The 11760-nt window shown below is 47.6% G+C and overlaps 1 pseudogene; it reads right to left on the minus strand.

Moving 5' to 3' along the window:
• LOC124089781 (atrophin-1-like) overlaps positions 1-8781 on the minus strand; it is a 281107-nt pseudogene extending 272326 nt beyond the window's left edge.
• Positions 8782-11760: the final 2979 nt, after the last annotated feature.

Below are 11760 nucleotides of genomic sequence, written 5' to 3' on the forward strand. Positions count from 1 at the left end.
CTTAAAAACATCTGCAAAGTACTCTGCTTTATCTTAAGTCCTTTTGAATGTAACAACCCATCTAGGGCCAACAAAATTGGGCTTGAAGAAGCAACACCCATAATGTTTTTAGAGCTATAAAGAAAGTGAAAGTACAAAAGTCCCCGCTCTCTTCCTTTTACAGGGGAGCGTTCTGTTCTATGAATTCCCCGCTCTCTTCCTTTTACAGGGGAGCGTTCCGTTCTATGAATTCCCCGCTCTCTTCCTTTTACAGGGGAGCGTCCTTTTTCCCGCTCTCTCTCTATTTACAGAGAGAGCGCCCTGCTATTTGCTTGTGGATTCCCACTTTACCTGGGAACTTACCGGTGCACCACCCTGACTGCTGAAAGTTCTGGATCCTGGGTTCGAGGAATATAATTCCCCGTACGGGCCACCAATTGTCGTGACCCCTCGCTGGCAAGGGAAAACACGACACAGGATTCTTCTTTTAGCAGTTTATTCAGGCCTTGATTCAAGTATCATCTTCTAGTGACCCCCCCCCACCGAGCGCCCAAGGACAGCCTAATAAAGCCTCCCGCATACCAATCCCAAGCTGCCACGTGGACCTTTCTCATAGGGTGGGAAGGGATTGTGTGCCAATTCTCCATATTAGGAGTTGTTTATCACAGGCCACAGTGGAAGCCGGCGCCATCTTCTAATGGCGGCCACGGTCTAATTAGAACGGCTCACCACAGATTGGGAAGATAGGGTATGGCCTAGGTGAGGCACACCAAGTTCTCCACTGGTCCCTGGTCACGAAGAAGGAAGAGGACCATAGAGAAATAAAGTACATGTACCTCCCTGACCCCAGGTGCCCAGTATGACACCTGTGGTAAAGGCAAAGGTCAATTTCCCAGGCCTCATGCAGAGTGGGTGCAAGGAGAGGGGCCTTGCTATGTTCTTTGTAGCTGGTTCTTCAATGCTAGGAGAAGAAGGTCCTGGGGTCTGCCTACAGAGAGGACAGGTCCTTCCTTGCAGCTAGAGGTACTGAGCAAAACTGGACCAGGAAGAATGGGGGCAAGAGATTGCTGAGGAGAAGTGAAAGTGGTTCAGTGGAATGAGCTTGGGACATGTATGGGGAACCCCCAATGTCAGGACTCAGTTCTTCCTCCATGTAATGGGAATAGCTATATCTGTTCTGAGCAATGAAAGGCCAGAAACTTCAAATCATTTTCAGAGTAAGGTTCCCTTGCCATGGTACCTGGGACAGATGGTCAGTGCAAGTACATGAAGAGATGAGTGGTATGTGTCCTTTTGTACATGTGAGTAAGCTGTGTGTGTGTGTGTGTGTGTGTGTGTGTGTGTGAATGGTCCAAAGGGTCTGAGGTTCCTGGTTAAAGGTGGGGTGTAAGGGAACCAGTCCATACTGTGGGAGGACAGATACATCAACAAGCCTTGTAAGCACATCTTTGTGAGGATACAGTGATTTGGTGTTGATGGAGCTTGAGTGTGAGCCTCAGCATGAACTGGAAAAGGATCCTCCTCTCTAAATACCATACCTACCTGCTCTATAACAGGTCCTGCCACCTCATCAGCAAATGGGCATCCTAGGTCTAGCTGTTCCCCAAGATAGGTGCTTAGAGAGCCACAATCAGCTGAGCCTAAGCTGCTTAATGAAAGTGAGGCTCTGCAGCGACATGGTTACTGATCATGGAAAAGAGCCACCATGGTGTAGCCAAAAGCCCTTATATCACTTCCTGAGTCTGAGGCTGCCTCTCCACTATCAGTGCCAAGGAATTCCTGGTATTTCAGGAGAAAAGGGGTGAGAGAAAGGGGCTCATGGTCCCTGGATAGGGGAAGTTGCCTGCAGCAATCCTACTCTGTGAGTCAGGGTTCTCAGCAGGAAGGACAACCTGCATTCCTACTAAATAAGCCTACAGCCTGGTCCCCATTCCTTCATTAGGCATACTAGATAAGCATAGTCTGTAAAGGAGTATGGGGAAGTCCTCTGCAGGTGACCCAGTACAGGCATCTGCTTCTCACCTGAACACATGTACCAATGCCAAGGCTGGGGGTTTGATCCCCATATGAGCAAATACCTGAGTACATGCACCACTAGTACAACCCTACACCTAAGAACACCATTAACTTCTGTGCTTTTACTCTGACATGTACAGCCTCCTGCCAGTCTTCTTCTCTGCAACAAAGATTCCCCAGAATGCCAATACTGGAGAGTCTTCAATGGTTTGAATCAGTATTGTCCCCCCAAAGGCTCATGAGTTGAAGGCTTGGTCCTTAATTCAACAATATTTCAGAGGTTGGGTTTTTAGGGAGTGGATCAAGAGAGCTCTGTGCTCATTTGTGTATTAATCCATAATTTGATGAATTATTGGGATGTGGTTGTAATTATAGGAGGTAGAAACTAGCTGGAGGAAGTAAGTTATTTGGGGTACATCTCAGGAGGCCATTTCTTGTGTCTGTCTATCTTTCTGTCTTCCTCTCTCCTCTGTTTCCCAGCTGGCAATGAGATGAGTAGTTTTCTCAAGCATACCATTTCTTCATGATATTCTGCCTTGTCTCAGGCCCAAAGCAATTGATCTGGCTGACCATGAACTTACACCTCTGAAATTATAAGGTAAAATAAACATTTTCTTCTTTATTTTACCTTATAATTTCAGAGGTGTAACTTGTTTTTGTTAGGAATTCTGGTCAAAAACTAATACAAATGCTGATCCCTATCCTTCCTAATAGGAATGAAAGGGCCTCCCCCAAATCTCCAGATGATTGGAGACCAAGTCTGGAAGAGTATCTAGTAAACCGGAGAGCTGGTCACACTAAAGAATGCTTGGGCAGTCTTGTGAACCCAAACTCTGTGCAGCACCCATGACGAGAGTCAGCACACAATGGCCTTTTCTGTCTCCAAATTCTACAAGAAGAGAAATCCCTTTGTAAAGAGGTGGGATGAGTGACTGGGGATCCTTCCCTCCTGGAGGGAATTTTGGTGCATACTTAAGCACTCCAGAAGATCAAGTCCAGGCTGGTTTGAGGGCCACTAAAATGTTAAGATGTGTTAGGGCCCAAAGGAGATTAAAAATCCTACAGCCCTGGTATTCATTCTAGTCAGGAACTTAGGGCCCTCTTAATGCTGAGAATTTGCAGCATTTAAGTTTTCATAACACCCTGCCCTACTCCATCTCAGGCTGTTCAAAAGCCTTAGGGAAAGATTGGCCCTGAGCTAGTCTATGTCCCCAAAGTCACAGCTGTAATTGTTTTTGCTAAAAAAAACATGATGAGCCCTTAGGGAAATCACTTCAGAAAACACAGCCTTTTAGGATTTTAAAAACAGATCTGCAAAAACTCACAAGAGAGAAGAAACAAAACAAACAAAAACAATAAAAAACACCATTTAGGATACAGATTCCTACCTCCTGGCAGTCTAGGGAAGCAGGCTGCAAGAGAATACACAGATGTGGAAAGCAAAAAGAAAACCAGAACTAGCAGTTTTCTGCAGAGGCCTAGGCACAGGTCACAGGTTTTCTAGGACTCCAGGACACTTCCACCTGTGTGGAGCCAAAATAAAGACAGGATCTTTTGGCTGGCTCCAAGACTAGAGACACTGCATGCCTATAAAAAGCTTGACTGAGTTTGGGCTCTGGACAACCACTGGGCTAGCTACCTCCTCCACCCACAAAACAAGCCCACCAGCAGCTAGCACATGACCTTAAGTCACAAACAAAAATGTATCACTGAAATCATCCCCTGCTCCCAGCCCATTCTGTGCAGGGCACCAACCTTGTGCCCAGATCCTGTGTGCCTGGGCATCCAAACTCACCTTGGAACCAGTAGGTTTTTCTATGGCAGTCACAGCTACACCATGCCCAGAACAATTAAGCAATAAGCCAGGTAGTCTGATGCACAGGAGACAGGGAAGAACTCGCACACTTGGCACACCAAATTCAGACTCACAGTCTCCCTTTGCAGTGGCGCCTCTTCAATAGCTTGACTGAGGCAAAGTGGTTTAGCTGCGCAAATAGAGTGGACAGCACTCCAGGTGCTTGTCAATTCAGCATCCTACTGGTGGGTGTTAAAGGGTGCCAGGCGTATTGTATGGCACCCACAATGAGATTGTTTGCAGCTACCCTTGGCCAGCCAGTCTTTCTCACTTGAGAGGTCATGAGTGTCAGTCTGTTCCTTATATTTTTGCTACCCATAGAAATCAGGGAAGCCAAAGAGGGGATGCAGGGCTCGCTGAGGGTCTCTGGGTGTGTCTCAGTGGAAACAGAGAAAGGTACGCTCCCTCTAGGATGGGGCATAGAGCAGACCTCTTCCTCCACCTTTTCCCACATTGCTTACTGAGAGGGAGCAGTGGGAGGTTGGTTCTGTGATTGCAGGAGTAGAGGTGTGGGGGCGGTTGGAGGCAGGAATGAAGGAGGGAGTCACTACCCTTGCCTCCCCAATATGAACCACAGTATGGTGGGAATTGTATTACTGCCCTCAAACTTTCACCACCTTGGTGATATTTTTTGGAGTCTAAGAGAGTCAGTCATGTTGATCAGGAAGCCCCAAGGAGGCACAACTGGGCCTTCACCATCCACAAGAGAGATGGAGAGAGTGGCCTGTGAATGCTTTCCTGTCCTGTCACATAATAACTATTGAGCATTACTTTAATAAAATGAACTGTGTGAGTTTGCTTGTTTATAAATCATTAGATCATAAGTATTATGAATAAAATAAGAGACCAATCACCCCATGAAATTTACCCTAGAGAATTTCCATGTGTTGTGTAATGCCCCATGGATCTCCCTGCTGGGTATCTGATTTTGGTCTCACAACACCACTGTTGTGCTGCTCCTGGTGAGAGGGTGAAAAATGTAATTTCTCTACAGGTCAGAACACAGCGTTTTTGAAGATTGGTAGGCAGGAGGCAGATACCTCACAACTTTTTTGTACTTCATGAGGTACAAAATGCCAGTCAGTGATACTTCCCCTCACTGTTGCTTTGTAGACCTGCAACAAATCATGCTCCTGCTGCCATAAATGATGCTCTCAGAGTGTTGTCCTTCAACCTAGAGAAGCTGCTCTCAATCAATCAGAGAGATCTCAATTCATGCAAGAGCCAAACCACCCCTGTTGTCAAGCAATTATTCACAGGGAGAAGTCCCAGAGAAGGCTGTCTCAGGAATGCCATATTCCCCTAAGCACTCAGCAAAGGTAGATTGTCTCTGTCCAGTTCTGCCTTGCTGAGTGCTAGCAGCATGATGGCTGAGGCTAAGGTTGAAATCTTTGAAATTCCCTTATGTGACTGTCAATGGAGACCTTTGTTGAAGCTGTTGGCTGGAATTTTGGAATATGGCTGTATAGAAGGTTCTGGGCTTTGTTGTCATATGGCATCCAAAGACAGTTCACCTTCTGGGATCTAGTCACTGAAGTCACTCCCATCAGTTTCTTCCATTCATTATGGCAATCACAAAGTCTTGACCCACTTCAAGGAGAGGGGAAATATACTCTGCCTATAAGGGGAACATGGCAGAATCCTGGAAGAGCACTTGGGCCGAAATATTGTTGTGGCCGATTTTGGAAATTGTAATCTGCCACATCATGAAGTGTATGTGTAAGAGGGCCGGTCAGAGGGCTATTGCCATTAAGAGAGAGGAACAGGGCCAGGGATGTGGTTCAGTGTTTAAGCACCTCTGAGTTCAATCCCTGGTATATATAAGTAAGAAAGTAAGTAAGTAAATAAATAAATAAATAAAACTACTGACAAAGTCAAAAATACCTCCATCATCCTCTGAAATGAGCATGAGTTCATATTCTATGGGGACATTCATGTTCTCTCTGGCCTCAGAGTTTCATCAATACAGAAAGACTAGACATGCCCATATGTTTAGTCTCTTCAACAACAAACCACCTTCAATGACTTAAGATCCTCACCACTGGGGTTTCCCAATTGTCACTGGTCTGGTTCTACTAAAAAAGTGAAGGCTCAAATTGGCTCCCAGTGGGTCCTTGACTTATACCATTGAAAAGAGTTTCAGGACAAGTTAAAAGCTAGGTAGAAATGAAGATTTATTCAAAATCAGAAAAGGTATACACACCCCAAAGGCAGGGTGAAGCTGTCCCTTGCATCTCAGAGACAATGAGTGTGGCACTCAGGATGGAACTCTCTTACTATACGTGTATAATTTGCCTGGGAAAATATATGTACCTTCTTAGTCAACTCTGTGAAAATCATATCCCATTTCAATCATTGGATATTTGAGGTTCAGAAGTTTTTCTTAATTAAGCAGTCCAGGCATAAATCAGTTGTGACCACTTTCACATTTGAATCTGGTGCAATTTAAATTGAGTATGTTTTTGTCTTAATTGATATAGTACTAGCAAACACTATCTTTTCTTCTTCTAATTAAAAGACAAGCGTGACTGGTCATGCTCATAGATCCAGGTTTTCATCCAGCAAGGGTCTGCTTTTCTCTCCTGAGAATAGAAAACAACCTGTTTTAAAACAACCCATTGAATGAGAAGATTTTTCATGGCTAGCTCATTTCATAAATCTTATCACACTGTGCTGCAAGCAGTAGTTGTGTACAGTATGATTGGCATAGGTAGTGTCATTCTGATTAAAGACATGTGGAGACAGAGCTATACACTCTGCTTGCCTCAGGGGGACTTGGGTGAACAGCCTGTACCAGCCAGAACATTTGTTGAGAGAGTTGAGACATGTCTTGAGTGGCTTATCAAGCATGGGCTTCTATAATTGTGTCACGTTGTGCAAGTGACAGAACTCCATGAACTGGGGTCCTCTGGGCCCCCATAAGGGAGGAGCCAGTGGGGGGCAAGGTCAAATATTCAGCAAACAATGTGTAATGGGGTATGGTAGTACCTGGAATGAAGGGCTCTCCACCTTCCTTCTTCTGTCTAGACTGTGGTGGGCCATTTGAGGACCATGCCTTTCCTGTCACATGGGCAGTTCCTACTTTGTAAGAGTGTCCATTCAGGATATAGGACCTGCCTCTGCTCCCATGAGCCAAGCATAGTGCTAGGTACACATGTGGTATTCTTTTGATTCCTCAGGGTCACAGGCCTGAGGCCTTTCTCTGTCTACTAATGCCTCAGAACAGGCATTGATCAGTGGCCATCAGGTGTCAGGAGGACCTGTCACCTCAGTGCAGAGCAGGTCATGGCTGAGTGCTCCACAGGGCTGCTGTAAGGATCCAAGCCAAGGCAGAGACTGGGCCACTTTCTGCATCTAAGTGGAGTTCGCTTTGAATATCCATGTTTGGAATCAGGACATGAGCATCAGAAAAGACTTCAGCCACCTTAATTCACTTCATGGCCTAAAGCCTGGCTGTGTTGACCTTCTCAGAATTAGTGGGTCCCAGATTCCCTAGAGATTTTCCCATGCAGATCCAGCTCCCATTCCTCCCAGTCAGGCTTTTTTTTTTTTTTTTTTCGGCCACATGGGCGAGAATCTTGGGAAGAAGGCCAGATTCTTGCACGACAGGAGCCCAAGGTAGAAGCCATTCTCCTAGGAGTCGGGGCTGGGCGGCCACATGGCGCTGAGCCTGCTGCCGCCCGGGGTGGTGGCTGAGGAGCGGGGCACCTGTGGCTGCGGCCGTGGCGACTGCTGGGGCAGCGGCGGTAGCTGGGGCGCCAGAGGCTGCTGGGGCTGCATCCTCTGCGGTGCGGTCTGCACCGACCAGGGGGTGCCAAAGCCAGGGAGCGGCGGCGGCGACGCGGAGCCGCTTCCCCTCCGCCTCCTGGGTGCTCCGTCCCCGCCGAGGTGCGGAAGGTCCGGGCTCTGCAGGCTGCTGAAGGCGCCCACGACAAGCGCCCCGCCGGACAGGAGGTTACCAGGACTGTTGAGCACTGGGTGGTTGGGGGACTCCAAGGAGCCCGGTGGGGGGTTCACCTGCGGCGTCGATGAGGCCAAGCCCGCACTGGGGGACTCGGCGGCGCTGCCATCGCCCGCGGCCAGGTCTTGGGAGGGCTGCGCCTCCCTGGTGGCGCGGATGGGTTGCGAGCGGTGAGGGCTAGAGCTGCAGGAGCAGGGACTGGTTGGCCATGCGCTGCGGCGGAGTGAAGTCCGGCGGCAGGACGTGCTGCGGCTGCGGGAGGCTGAACTGCTGTGGCTGCTGCGACTGCTGGCGCTGGGCGAGCTTCCTCGACTGGAGGAGCAAGCCGGGCGGCGGCGGCGGCGGCGGCGGCGGCGGCTTCTAGTCCAGAGGGAGGGGATGGTGGGGAGGGCTGAACTCTTTCCTCTTCTGGCTGCTCAGCTGCTGCGGCTGCTGCCGCTTACTGAAGTCCTGCGGGGAGGAGGTGCGGGAGCAGCAGGAGGAGGAGGTGGAGCAGGAGGAGGAGGTGGAGGAGGAGGAGGAGGTGGAGGAGGAGGAGGAGGAGGAGGAGTGGTGCAGACTGGGTTTGAAGTCCTGGGAGAGGAGGAGGAGGTTTGTGCCACCGCTGGGGTGGTAGTTGGGGAGTTTCTCCGAGGCCGCGCTGGCTGCTGTGTCAGCCCCAGTAGCAGCTCATCCTGCATGGTCTGCTGATGCGCCAGGAACCTGGAGGAAGGGAAAGCTGAGGCGGCCTGGGTGTCCATGCCACCGCCTAGGGAGTTGGAGAAGGGGGAGAAGGCCTCTGATAAGCCAGTGATAGGCAACCATGGCAGGAGAGCGGGCAGAAGGGTGTGGCTGAGGGCAGCAGGGAGGTGGCCATGGCAGGACCCGCGGTGTGGGGGCCGTATGCCCCACCACCAAATGGGGACCCCAGGCTGTTGCTGGGGAGCCAGAGCTGGACAGTCTGCAATACCCCAAACCCGAAGTGCCTCATCTATCAGGCTGGCAACAGCGGTAGGAGACCAGTCAGGCTTTCTCATGAATCCCAATCTCCTCAGGCAGAAATCTGGCCATAGTCTGAGGCACATGAGCCCAGAATTTCAGAGCACACTGCAGGATGGCATCATTACAGAATGGGTTCAACATGGTGCCAGACTCAGGCTGGCCAAGCAATGGAATGCTGCAGGGCTTTGTGCAGTGAAACACCAGGGTGGGACACAGGATTGGGACATAAATATGACTGGAATACTCAGCTTGTAACTATCCATTTTACTACACTCCCCTGGGGTCCTTGTTCTTTCCTAACAGCCTCTAGGTATGTCTATTAAATGTAGGTTTTTATTTCCCCCATACTTTTGTCGTGCTTACCCTGGCAAAACCCAGACCCAGTAGGCTCTTCTGTACTTCACCAAGCTGGGAGAGATACAGAGACATGATCTACATTCAGGGCAGCCCCAGCTCAGTCCACAACACCCCATCACCCCATGACTACACCATCCCAGGAATGGAGCCCCATGCACTCCCTGTCTGGTTTGCACTGAAAGAGATTCTTGGCTGGGCCAACTAGTAATAAGGTCCCTAAACTCTGCTCTGTGCTCCTCTGTGCACTTCAATGTCAAATCCAGATTGAGTAGTTCTCCAAATCTGATCAGGTTCCACAAATTCTGCCATGCCTTGGCAACATCTCTGATCACCTAGGCCTATCTTCAGTAGAATCTTCTTTGATTGGTTGAACCATAATCTCCTCACATCTCTAACTCTCTTAATTCATATTCTATTCACTGTTCCACAGCCTGCTTTTTGACTCTCTCTCCATTTGTCCTTGCTCTATGCAGAGATTAGCCCAATATCTTTTTCCCATGTGTAGTGGGATTTCATTGCAGTGCTCCCTGTACCTGGTGCATCAATTGATCAGGAATAAAGTCTTTTGTGCCATGTCTTAAGATGTGTTGTGGAATTGTTTCTCTACTTAACATCACTGCTTTCCCCCATACCCTGTAGTTTGTAGCTGCCCAACCTCTTCACTGATGGTGTCCTCTCACTCTATCTTGAGCTACTCTGGTACTTGTAGCTTTTCCTTCAGAATACCAACATACTGTGAAACTTCGCATCTAAAAGCCCATAGTCCTGGCACCCCACCTGCATCTTATTCCTGTACGTTCCTATGAGAAAATTGTCTGGACATTTTTATCTACATGAGCTTCTCCTCTCATAGCCCTCCCTTGACCTTGGCCTTGCTCAAGCTGTAGTCTCTGGGCTTGTTCCTGGGACAATGGTCCTCCTCTGCCATCTGTACCTGCTTAGCTGATGGTCACTTTTGGTTAACTTCTTCTCTGTCATCCATGTAAGTTTCTGGTTTCCAATTCTAAGCATGGGTGAAAAAAAAGGCTCCCACCCAGGGCCCTCAGCTCATTCTGCAGAGATTCCTTAGATCCCTGCTTCATACCATCACTCAGCTTCTTTCCAGTGAAGTTCCCTCTAAACTCTTGAATTGATACCCAGCAGCCCTCTTCAGATTAATGTATGCCCAACAAAACTTTTCATTGTCTCCTTCCTGCCTCTGCCTCTTCTTTCACAATCACTCCACTACAAGTTTAGGGTAGTTTGTAAAGGGCTGACTAAACTTTGAAGCACTGCATGGGTCCCTGTGCTACAAATTCAGACTAATCTCATATTAGGGGATTGTGTTCGAGTCCAGCCAATAATTAAATGTGCATCATTAACTTTTTTGTTGCTATGAGAAGAGAAGTAGAGTTTATTTTGGCTCCTGTTGTCAGATATGACTGTTCATGAACAACCAACACCATAGTTCTGGCCTGAGCTGAGGTACAATGTCATGGAGGAAGAGTGTGGTAGAGAAAAGTAGCTTAGGACATGGTAACCAGAAGGAGTGGGTGGGAGAGAGGGTGGAAGAGAAAGAGAGAGATATAATTTCATCAGGGAAACAGTACAAACCCCAAAGGCATGCTCCCAGGGTCATACTTTTTCCAAACACACTCTACTTGCCTACAGTTACCACACAGTTAATTCATGTAGTATGTTAATCCAATGGTAAATCTCTCATTATCTAATCATTTCACTGCTGAGCATTCTTTTATGATCCCACACATGAGTTTTGGGGGGTTTCTAAACCACAACAATAATAATAAAATAGAAAAATCATAAAATTACATTGTAATAAATTTTAGGTGATTGTTCTCTCTCTCACTTTCTCAAAATATCATATTATATTTTACTCACCATTCTCATTAACCTTGTGTTACTTAATCCTTGGAAATTGATACCATGAATGGGGGGAGGGGTGTGGATACTACTGTATCAAGAGAGACAGAGACCCAGAGAGAAAGAGAGAATGCAGCAAGGGAAAAATGACAATCATAAAGGTAGCAAATTAAAAGTGTTCAAAAGCCTGGTGACAACTGTAGTTAAATGACCTTAAAACAGTGGAGAGCCTCTCAGGGGGGAAGTAAGCATCAGTTGTTTGTATTATTTATATGATGTCCCACAAGCAGTCGAATGTAAAGAGAATCAAAAGGAGGCAAAAGCAAGGTGCAGAGGCAAAGTGGCACAATAGCAGGATGGCAGAGTGGTAGAAAGGCAGAAAGCCATTGCCCAAGCCTTCAGCCATATTTATATCCATAGGTTATATTAGGTCACTGGCATTAGTCATACATTATTGTGCGTTGTGTCATTAGCAGGTTACAGAGTTAGCAACATCATGAAGCTTATTCCTCAGTTATATCCTATACTTGCAATGTGCAATGTTAGGAGCTATGTTTAGCTCTCAAGAAAGTCCATTGTTTAAAGTTACTGTTATGTGGACAGGTTCAAGACAGCATAGGGTGGTGAAACATTGTGGTTGCTAACCAGAGAGTTTCTTTATTTCCAGGAGCTGAGTGCCTGAGATCAAGGTCAAGGCTAATAAGACTCTAGCACCGAGCTTCCTCATGCAGGTCATTGCCACAGCAGCTAG

This window comes from Marmota monax, unplaced genomic scaffold (genome assembly GCF_021218885.2).
Source record: "Marmota monax isolate L192 unplaced genomic scaffold, Marmota_monax_Labrador192_F-V1.1 WCK01_AAM20220418_F8-fsc00318, whole genome shotgun sequence".
Classification (NCBI taxonomy): Eukaryota; Metazoa; Chordata; class Mammalia; order Rodentia; family Sciuridae; genus Marmota; species Marmota monax.